A 12,177-nucleotide genomic window follows, 5' to 3' on the forward strand; every position below is an offset into this window, starting at 1 on the left:
ACTAACACTTGCCATGCTTCTTTTTTGCCTCAAACAAGCAGTGACTGGAACCATCTTCCTGACTTCACTGCTGTAATCGAAAAATCTGCCGCCTTCAAAATTGCAGTTATTGATGTATAGTTGTCAGACCACTCCTCTCTGTAATGCCCTCGGGCCCTGAGAGTATGAAAATAAATAAATAAATAAATAAATAAATAATTTTGTGCGTCACCCATAAATTCCCCAAGTAACCTGGAACTAGTCTGGGTTGAGCTATGCGTACGTTTTAGGAAGTTGATCTTGGGCATATGTTACCGTCCCCCGTCTTCGTGTCCCACTTTCATTGATGAATTACATGACGCGCTTAACATGATCACTGTACGTTTTCCCAACACTCCTATCCTCTTGGCTGGGGATTTCAACTACCCCTTCATTGTGTGGAATAATCCATCGCCTTAAATCAGCTTTTTCTCGACTGAGTGTAACAAGTTTTTGATGACTTGTCTGGGCTTCAACCCGTCACAACTTGTCTCTGAACCTACTCGAACTACTTCAGCCACATCCAGCATTTTAGATCTCGTTCTCACTAACGTACGGCATCTTATCTCTTACCTCATGTATCTACCTGGTCTCAGTGATAATTCATTACTCCATTTTTATCTTGAATCTCCTGTCTGTCTAGGGAACACAGACATGCTAAGCAGCGGGGTTAACCAAGAGATGATGTTGGAAGAAAATGGGAAATCTTTCTAAGCTGTAGAAGGGATGCATTCCTTCTGATCAATGAAAAGATTAGAATAATGGGAGCACAGTGGTTGGCAGAAGTAAGTAAAAAAGATAGAAAGGCAACTGCGAAATTTGGGAACCATCTAAACTATCTAAGAAATGAGACGAGCCTAGAGAAGAGGTTTATACCTACAGTTCAAGTTGCTAGGCTAAAAGGGGACGAAGCTATTGAATATATAAGAACAAGGGTGACAGAAAAACTTCAACAAAGAAGTGTTTTTCGCCCCACAAAAGACAAGGATGAATCAAGTGGCGCAATAGCTCCATTTTCACAACGAGAGTGGGAAAGGGCTGAGAAGAGGGTTCCTAGTAGTACATCAACAGGCCCAGATGGCATTCCAATTATTCTGATAAAGACATTAGGTCCAAAGTCTAAACAGGCTTTGAGAGAGGCAGTGAGCAAAATAATAATCGATGGTGAAGTCCCCGATGGATGGAAACTTAACAGGATGAGCATGATCTATAAAGGAAAAAGGACAAGGCTGACATAAACAACTACCATCCTATAACAGTGGTATCAGTGGTCTACTGGCTGGCGATGCAGATTATAAAGCAAAGACTGCAGGCATAGATAGAGGTTGAGGAGGTGCGGGGAGAACTGCAGAATGGGTTTCGGAAACGCAGGAGGTTGGAAGACAATCTGTTCTCACTGACGCAGTGCATCAAAATTGCAGAAAAGGAACACAGGCCCCTGTGGCTAGATTTTTGGATATCAAGGGAGCGTACGATAACGTGCTTCAGGAGAAATTGTGGGGAATACTGGACACACTCGGCTTGGAAGATGGAGTCACTAATCTTTTAAAGGATATCTATAAAGTTAACAAGGTAGTTATAAACAGGAAAAAATTGGTATCCAAGCCTGCAGTGGTAAAACGGGGGCTTAGGCAGGGGTGTCCTCTGTCATCGTTATTATTCATGATGTACCTACAAGGATTAGAGGCCGAATTAGAGAGAAGTGCACTGGGCTTCAACCTCTCTTTCCTCAAACAAGGAAAACTCATTGAACCCGCGCTTCCAGCATTGATGTACGCAGATGATGTAGAGCTAATAAAAAGATTTGCAGAGATTGATAGACATCTGCGGTGATGACAGAGGTAGGTTAGATTTTATATTCAGTAAGGAAAAATCAGCAGTCAATAATTTTCATGACAATGAAGGTAGTGAGCTTAGAATACAGGAGGTCACGCTAGAGATAACAGATAAATACAAATATCTGGGCGTATGGATAAGCAATGGGGCCGAGTACCTAAGGGAACACGAAATATACGTGACGACTGAAGGTAACAGGAATGCAGCGGTGATGACAAACAGGGCACTGTAGAATTACAATCGAATTAGATCAGAAGTTCAAGCAAGATTAGAAATTAAGCAACGTTGAATAGGTGGGCTTGCCTTAGGGCTCACGGGAATACACCAAATCAGGAAGTACAAGATGATATGGGATGGACCTCATTTGAGGGCAGGGAAGCTAGCAGCAAGATAATTTTGAGAAGCGATTGAGAGAAATGGGGGAGGAGCGCTGACCTTGGAAGGTATTAAGCTTTTTGTACATGAAGAATTTTGATACAAAATGGATGAAGCGAACCAAAAAATTGACTGGTAAATACTTAGAAAACAGCAGGGGGCCAACCCAAATAGAATTATAGGTTAAGAAGAAGGTGAAGGAAGCTGAGACTGACATGTTGAGAATTGGCATGATTAAGAAGTCCACACTAGGGATATATAGATCTTTTAGGCAGAAAATTGCCAAGGAAAGGATCTATGATAATACACGAGGTAGAACTCTACTGTTTGAGGCCAGAGCGGAGTATTGCGAACCAAGACATATCGGGCCAAATACGAAGGTGTAGACACGGTATGCAGTGCGTGTGGAGAGGAAGAGGAAAGTGCCGAACACTTGATGATGTTCTGTAAAAGGCTTCACCCTATAGTTCAGGATGATGGCGCAGAGTTTTTCAAAGTACGGGGGTTTAGGGAGAGATAGGGCAAGATAGACTATAAGCAGGTAGAATTAGTTAGAAGGAGGTTATCCGATTGGTCGCTAAAGTCAAGGCACGAGTGAAAATTAAAGCCTTCGATGTAAAGTACGAATCTTGAACCTCCCTATTTAAAGGAAAAAAATTTATTTAGTTTTTCGTTCACTAAGTATTACGGCTTGGTGGCGCCAGCCACCGGCCGATCTCAAGGGTACAGCCATATCAATCAATCAATCAATCGATCAATCAATCAATCAAATCATACGCATATACGGCTTCTCGCCCTACTTCCGAGCTGTGTGGACGTTTTTGCGTGCGCTCCGCCTGTTCGGCAGATTCAAGGTCGTGCAAAGTTGTGCAAGGTCGGTTGGTGCATAAGCAGCGTGCAATGAGAGATCACATTTCTCTTAATTTCTTTGTATTAGTGAACACTTTGTATTTGTATTTTTTCTCTCCTAATCAATAATTATCGGTGCGAGCACTGTAGGTTTGGGACACGGGCAACGTTGTCGTGACGTTAACTACGTGGCTAGGTGGCTGTTTTAAAGACGGTCGGGGTGCCCGGTTAGTTGTTAAAGAGCAAGTACCGATCACGAAGGGGACCTAGTGAGAGGCTACTAGCGAAATTGTACATGTATGTGTGCGTTGTAGGCGGCAGCTTCAAACAGTTGTCGAGGTAGGAGAGTTAACGGAGGCGACTGGATAGCGGGATTAGGGTTGAACGTAGGGCTGTCAGGTGCTCTGTGCGATGGTCGTGCGGGCGATGGCTAAGGAGGCTAGGAAAACCACGAGAGAGAGTGAGCTGGTGCAGTGCGCCGAATGCAAGCGCTGGTGCTACTTAGATGAGACAGCATTCGCGGGTTTGGCCGACGCGCATAGGGCGAGCTTCGTGTGCAGGCTGTGCGAGGAACTGAAGGGGGCCATGCAGCGCATGTAGGCTAGCATCAAGGGGCTTCAGGGGGAGCTTAGGGCGGAACGGGAGCAGAGGATAGAACTCCAAAAACAGCTCGGAGCATAGGGTGAGCGGGAGGAGGCTACTGCCAGCCTATTAGAGCAGATGAAGGGCGACCTTCGAGAAGAATGGGAAGGGTGGACCGAGCTCAAGCAGCCGGTGAAGGAGCTGATGGCGCTTTGCCCCGGACCCGAGCGGTGTGACACGGAAGGCATGGGTAGCGGAGAAGGTGACAGGTGGGAAGGAACAGGTGAGAAGGCCTTCTCACCTGTTCCTATCCACCTGTCACCTTCTCCACTGGGTTGGTGGATCCAGGGTTGGTGGATTCTGGAATCATTGGTGAATATGGTGCAAATATTAGTGGATATGGCGGAAATATTGGATATGGTGGAGACTGTAATGGGCATAATGGCTGATGACGGCGAGAGCGGAAAAAATGATGGCAGATAGTGGTGGTGGTGGCAAGCTAATGGTGGTGACGGTGGAAAACGCCGGCTGATGACGGCCAGAGGGGAAAAAATGGTGGCAGATGGTGGTGGTGGTGGCGAACCCATGGTGGTGACGGTAAAAAATGCCGGCTGATTTGGCGTGGCACAACGTATTTGGTGGAAGGCTTGGTGAGCAAGGTGGATGACGGTGGCATGATGGAAGCTCGGTGGATGGTGGTGGAATGATGAAAAAGCAGATGACAGTATGGTAAATCACTTATTTCTAGCGTTTCATACTTGTTTGCGCAGAAATATATGTTTATGGTCAAAAGAAACCAACGCTGCTCATCACGCTTTCTAGCACGTTTATTTTTCTAGTGGTGTCATCAACGCTTCATTTTTGGTGGAGCGTAGAATATGTGGCCGTGAATTTATGTTTACTTTTCGCGTAAGTACTTACATCAGTTTGATATCCGCGATGTGTTTCTTTTTTGTGATGTTTAGAAGGCTAGAATTGTCACTGTGAACAGTGACAATAAATGTTTTTCATCAGCGTGCAGTTGTCGAAAAATAAATGAGCTCCAGTTTGCAATTGCCCCTTTCAATGTTAGAGCAGACCACTGTGGTGACTTGATGTCACCACGCTAGAAATGCAACTCGGCAACTCTTGCACACTCTATTGCTTGAGCCGTACCTTTAGGTTAACAAAGTGCGTGCGAATATGCATAAACTTTCACTTTCGACATGCGTCGAGACGAGCCCCAGTGAGTTCGACTTTCATGTTTCTGTTCTACCACAATGATTTCCACCAAAAGTTAATCCTACCGACCGAGCCCGTACAAGTGTTATCGGCGCTTCTAAGTTTTAGAATTCACGATTTTGACGAATAAAAATGACAATACAGCACAGCCGTGGCATCAATTAACCCAAATGAAGCCTTTTTTTATTGTGTACGGTGTCCACGCAAGAAGCGAGAAATATCGATCCGACGCGTTTGCAGCACTTCCACCAAATATACGCCTCCCCTCACCGACAGCCGCCGGTCGCACTCGCCGGCACTTTACTGGCTCTTATGCGAGAACAGAGACTCGTCAATTCGTATGCTTACTCAACCAATAGGCTAGTATATTGTTTCTAGCCCACTGCACTCGTTTTGGCCAAGAACTTTTGTAGTTGTTCAAAACGACAGAGCAACAGCGGTGCGCTGGCACGACTGCGCTGTGCGTTGCGCGAAAAACATCACAATCAATTGTGTGGTCCTATCTGTCGAATGAGCATAGAAGCGTCATAAAGCCTGAACACATATCGCCCCTTGGAAGGAGCTACAAACGGATTGTACACTTGGAATTAACCGCCGATAAACTCTAGCTGCTCCCCAGTTCACTGAGTTGTTTATTTTCTTGCGGTTGTAAATTGTAACAAAAACATACCCAGTCAAAAAAGATTGAATGGGTTCAATAAGTCATACCAGTTTTTATCAATTGGTCTTAAATGAAATGAACTGGAAACCGATTGGGATGTGGTGCTTCAATGTGAAGGACCAATTGGACCACACAGTTCCAATTGGTCATTTCAATACGTCTCCCACTTCGGATTGATCCCCCAACTGAAATGCTTGTCAGTCCGATTGGTTTCACACATACCAATTGGTAAACCATTGAAATAGTGAATTCCTATCGGCCTCCCAATCGGAATGCTTCTTGACCCAATTGGATGTGCACATGCGAAATGGAAAAGACTTTCCAATGGTGGTAGACGCTTTATTGGAACCATTCTACTTATAAAGAGTTCATGTTGTAAGTGTTCAACTAGTTGACCTGATGAAAAGCAATATTTTTCAACTTGCTGACCAGCTGAACACCAGTTCTCTTGATCTGGTTAAACCTAAGGAGTGTCATGTGCATGTTCAGTGAAGTCGCCAATGAGTAAGGTAGTAAAAATTGGTACCATTTTTTTGAAAACCACAAAACGCCTTACTATAGTACTCTATCTGCTACAAACCTTTCTTGTCAGTTCACATCTTTGTGATTCGTACAGCCGCCACAGTTTATTCATACGAGAACATGAAAAGTGGCTGAACAAGCGTTGGTTTAGTAATAACAGCGCTTCCAAAAACGTTGCGTTCGAAGCGATAAAGGAAGATCAAAATAAACTTTAACATATAATTTCTCACTACAAAATTTTGTACTGTTTTGACGAAAGAAATAGTCGTGTAATTTATGTGTTCATAAAAGTGCATGCGCTACGGCAAGCGTCATCAGCATCGTCATCACGACCTGACCGCGTTCCTTTGCCACTGCCAGCCAGCCAAAGCGGACATAGGTCACAAGCTTTAGTGGCGTGTTTTATACCCAACGTCTTTGCAATAGTTATGTTGGCATGGTCCGTTCAGTCAAGAGGGCGGTGATCATAGTTAAATTCCGAATAAATCGGCGGAAATACGAGCAGAGGCCAAAAAAGCTGCGCAGGTCCTTCAGAGACGCAGGTTTAGGGAACTCTGCAACTGCCCGAAGCTTGGCGGTGTCAGGAAGAATACCCTCTTTAGATACAACATGACCGATGATGGTGAGCTGACTTGCGCCGAAGCGGCGTTTCTTCAGGTTGAGCTGAAGGCCGGCGTCAGTTAGGCACTGCAGCACTTCATCTAGCCTGCGGAGATGCGTTGGAAAATCCGGTGAAAATATAATCACGTCATCCAAGTAGCACAGGCATGTTTTCCACTTCAGGCCACGCAAAAGATTGTCCATCATCCGCTCGAATGTTGCTGGTGCGTTGCAAAGACGAAAAGGCATGACACAGAATTCGTAAAGGCCATCAGGTGTGACAAAGATCGTCTTAGGCTGATCTTCAGGTGCCAGAGGAACTTGCCAGTAGCCACTCCTTAAGTCAATAAAAGAGAACTCCGTACCTTGGAGGCAGTCAAGGGCATCGTCGATTCTCGGTAACGGGTAAACGTCCTTTTGAGTTATTTTGTTAAGACGACGGTAGTCAACACAGAAGCGAATTGACCCGTCCTTCTTCTTAACGAGAACGACTGGAGATGCACAGGGGCTGTTCGAAGGCTGGATGACGCCACACTTGAGCATGTCAGCTACTTGGTCATCGATAACCTGGCGCTCGGCTGCGGACACGCCGCGATAGGGTCTTTGACGCAATGGCGCATTGGTACCCGTGTTGATGCGGGGACACATGGCTGACGTGCGGCCGAGGGGAGTATGCTGGCAGTCGAAAGAACAACGGAACTTGTTCAGCAGTCGTAGAAGCTGAGCACGTTGCGAAACGGTTAACGTGTCGGCGATGGCGCTGCTCAGTACGTCCGGCCTAGTAGTCTGCGACGAAGAGGCACAGGTCACTCCGGCGACTTCGTGTTTGGCGGAAGGACCAGCCGGCATGTCGATAATTGCAGAAGGTTGGAGACTGTAAACACGCCCGACGCACTTACCCCGAAGTAGTGTTACAGGACATGGCAACAGGTTCGAGATGAGCAGTCTGCTGACGCCGTCATGAAGTTCTAGAAGGGCATAAGATAGCGGCGAACACTTGCGGCGAACGAAAAGGGCAGATGGCGTGAAAAGGGCACTAGACTCGCCGAGAGAGTTGCAAGACACGATGGTAAGGGCAAAAGAGTGCGGCGGTATGATGACGTCTTCAGCAACTAATAGTTTGTCCCCGGTTTCATGAGCATCATATAATGGAGCGTCGTCAAACACTTCAAATGCCACCTCAGCGCGAGAGCAGTCGATGACGGCCTTATTAGCGGAGAGAAAATTCCATCCCAAAATGAGGTCATGGGAGCAGGAATCCAACACTAGCAATCCAACGACATAAATGAGGCTATCAATCGCGATGCGAGCAGTACAGGCAGTGGCCGGTGTGACGTGATCTGCGCTGGCTGTACGAAATGATATACTTGCTAGTGGCGTCATAACTTTTTTGAGCAAGCGGCAGAGTCTAGCACTTATCACTGAAACTGCGGCACCAGTGTCGACAAAAGCGAGTGCAGCGACGCCGTCCACATGTACGTCCAGAACATTCGTTGGTTAAGTGAGAGGTCTTGGTCTTTTTGCTGGCGACGCAGTTCCTGCCTCTGGAACTGCGGCAATTAGTTTTCCCGCTCCGGCGATGAAGGACGACGACGCATCGGGGATAGCGAGCGGCGTCGAGGTGATGGTGAGCGGCGGTTAACAGGACGGCGGTGGTCGGCGTACGATGACGTCTGGTCGGGGGGCTGAGAGCCTGTGAACGAAGAGCGTGGTGGCACATAAAGGGCAGGTTCGAAGGTCTGGTCGTAGCTCTGGCGGTAGACAGAGACGCGCCGACGGCAATATCGCGCTATGTGGCCAGGCAGCCCACAGGCAAAGCATATTGGGCGATTGTCGAGTGTACGCCATTGTCCACTACTCTGGACGGACCTTGGCTGAGCGAACCGAGGAGTGGGTCGGAGCGGCAGGGCTGAGGGAAGTGTCGTAAAAGTCTGAAGAGGTGGTCGAGCCGCTACTTCAGCATAGCTTAGAGGTGCATTTACCTCGGCACATGCAACAGGGCTCGGCAATGGTAAAGTGTCACGGGCAGATGGCAGAGCCGCGCAAACTTGCTCCTGGATGACCTGGCGAATATTTGCTGGCAGAGGTGACGGTGGTTGGCCGGCTGTTGATAGCAGCGATATCTGACGAGCGACCTCAGCACGAACAAACTCCTTGATCTGTGATAGCAGCGACTGAAGGTCAGATGTGGTGGTCAGGCTTGAGAGGGTGTCATCTGGGACGTCAGGGCGTCGCGTGAGAAGACGCTGTCGTCGCAGCTCGTCGAAACTTTGACACAACTCGATGACCTCAGAGACAGTGACAGGGTTCTCGGAGAGCAGCATTTGAAAGGCGTCGTCGGAAACGCCTTTCATGATATGTCGCACCTTGTCAGTTTCTGCCATCGACGAGTTGACACGCCGGCAGAGGTCGAGGATGTCCTCTATGTAGCTGGTGAATGTCTCACCAGTTTGTTGGGACCGGCCACGTAGGCGTTGTTCTGCGCGAAGTTTGCGCACACCAGGGCGTCCAAAAACATCTGCGATGCAGGTTTTGAAGGTGGTCCAAGTGGGTATATCCGCCTCATGGTTTCTGTACCACAGCTTGGCAACATCCGTTAAATAAAACATCACGGTACCAAGCTTTGTGGGATCGTCCCATTTGTTAGTAGCACTGGCTCGTTCATAAGATTCCAGCCAATCCTCAACGTCTTTCTCGTCGGTGCCGCTGAAGATGTCGGGTTCTCGCAAGAGCTGGGCACCGGGACAGCTCCTGCGTGGCGAAGCCGGTGGGGGTGTGAAGACAGCGTCGTCGGGCATAACGGACGGCAGCTTTCGGCTACGCAGTTCCTGGACTGGGGAAGATCGCAACACTCTCCACCAAAATATAATGTAAATGCAAGGTCACAAGCGGCAAGCGGTATCAGCGTCGGTACAAAAGCAGCAAGAGCTAGCCGGATGTACGGGCAGCGTCGCAGCAGCAACCAGGCAGTCCTAGCTCGTGCCTCGCGCCAACATGTCGATGTCGCTGCAGTAGTGGGCATTCCTCTTCACTATAATATATATATATATATATATATATATATATATATATATATATATATATATATATATAACTAAGGCTTCTGACATCACATTCATCAACGTACAACTCAATGGAACGCAAATTAAAGAGGTTGAAATCATCCGAATTCTGGGGTCCCACTTCAATAATCAGGGTAAAAACTCATTTGCTTTGCATAAACTACAAACGTCCTGCCTACAAATCTCTCGCATGATTATTTGGTTGTATAACCGACGACGAGGGATTAAAGAACACGACATACTGCGACTAATTCAGGAATTTGTTATCTTCCGCATAAACTATAGCTTTCCTTACCTGAGGGTCTTGAAAGCAGACGAGTACAAAATAGACAGAGTCATACGTGTGACTCTCAAGAAGGCTCTCAACCTACCCCCGTGGACACTCATGGAACGTCTGCTTCAGATGGGGCTCCACAATGCCCTATCAGAACTATTCCACGCACGCCACACAAATTAAGTCATGTGCCTCGCCATCACTAAAACGGGACGGAAAACACTATCAGAACTTGGCATCGAAGCCCCCATTGAGAGAAGGGGAAAACAACTTATCGAATATAAATGGAGGCAGACCTTCGTCATCAAACCACTTCCATGCAACCTGCATCCTCGGTTCCAGGATAATCGACGTCAGGCACGGGCAAAAGTTCACGTCAACTACTTAGATACTGAGAGTGCCTTCTTTGTCGATGCAGCTGGACCAGTGAACGGCAAATGTACAGCAAGTGTCATTCATTGTGGAAAACAGGTTGATATATATCAGCCCCGGACACTGCCACAACTAGTATGGAAGAAGCAGGAATCGCTCTCGCTTTACAAAACCCAAGGTCCACTTTCGTTCTAACAGATTTAAAAGCCGCCTACCAAAATTTTTGTAAAGGCTACATTGGCCCCATTGCTATCGACTTTTTACACAACTCTCGTGCTCACGCTCAGAGGGCGAATGGAAACAGCTGTTATGGAAACCCGGCCACTGCGGAGTTAGAGGCAATGAGCTTGCCCATGCCTCGGCTCAAGAATAACTCTTCCTGACCTCCGACCCCAGCATATCGCACCCACCCTCGGCAATGCGTATGGACCCGTTCCTAACATACACAGATATCCTAGAACATCAAAGACTTGAAAGACAGAAACTTCCGCCCCCGGGGCCAAAGCTCAGTAAGGAATCTCAGGTAGCGTGGCGTCGCCTGCAGACTTTGTCTTACGTCCCAATCCATACATACTGCCCAAGATAGATCCCAACACATACACACTACAGGGCAGGTTGTGCGTCACTATAACAGCAACCCTGTACCTGTGATGCGGGTTCTTGTTGCTGATTTGTTTTTCTCCCGGGCTGAGCCTCAGAGAGTTTTGTTAATAAGGACAAAGCCGTTCGGTTTCCAAGAAACACACAAAAAGTTTAATTGAAAAGTAAAAAAGGCAAAGATTCCTCACAAAACAAAACACTTAATAAACAGTTGACTGGACATGACGAAACACATCTGTAAACACCCAACAAGAACGTTCAAAGTCAGTAACTAAACCTAACGTTCGAAAGGGGCTGAGTGATGGGAGTAGCGCAAGAGTATCGGTGCAGTCTCACCCACAAGTTGGTTTTCGGCGGTGATGAGAAACCGGAACGCCGTGACTCCTGCGTCAATGCGTGGGCTGGACGAGGACGAGGGAACGCTGGCTGCTGGCGACACGTCGAAAAGCCCTACCAAATCGTGATGGTTTCGGCTTGAGGAGCGTGGACACGTCGGAGACGGGAGAACGCAGGCTGGTGGCGACGCGTCAGAGAACCAGGGTCGACCTAGTCAAGCAGCTGGGCGCACAGCTCGGGCCCGGAGCCCGACGGCTGTAGCTCGCCTGCCGGAACCAAAGTCCGCAGGCCCTGGAAAGGAGTTCAGGACCGGATGGCCACGGTCCTTTGGAGCGGGAACACGACGGCAGGAGGCCCCGGCCGGTTGAAGACCTGCAGGCTCGGGTCCTACGCCCGACGGCCCATCTTCAGCGCCCGGTCCGGTGACGACCTTCCGCTTGCCCCGTCTTCTTCGAACTCCCCTTGCTCTGGTCTGCTCAGGCTCCTGCTTCAGCTCTGGCCCACTTGTCTCGTTCTCATTGGAGATACTACTGTTTCGTGGTGTCAAGCCATTGGGCCTTGAAATCTCCGTGTTCGCTGCCCATTGGATGTTTTACCTTTTGTTTACTTCACGTCCTGCCACGCATCCTCGTGCTTGACGCTCTTTAACGTCGTCATTCTTGTTTAAGCAGCACCGCACGTGCACTCTGGTATTTCTCCTTTTGTTTTTTTTTTTTCCGTGACGCGCACTTTTCGAAGGCGCGCACTTTGAACGCGCACCACACATCACATACGCCCCCCTTTCATTCAAGTTTTTTTTTTTTTTTAGAAAAAAAAACTGCCGATGAGTGCGCGTTCTGCACTACGTCACAATTACACCACATATTTGC

The sequence above is a fragment of the Rhipicephalus microplus genome, unplaced genomic scaffold, assembly GCF_043290135.1.
Source record: "Rhipicephalus microplus isolate Deutch F79 unplaced genomic scaffold, USDA_Rmic scaffold_16, whole genome shotgun sequence".
In the NCBI taxonomy this organism is placed as follows: Eukaryota; Metazoa; Arthropoda; class Arachnida; order Ixodida; family Ixodidae; genus Rhipicephalus; species Rhipicephalus microplus.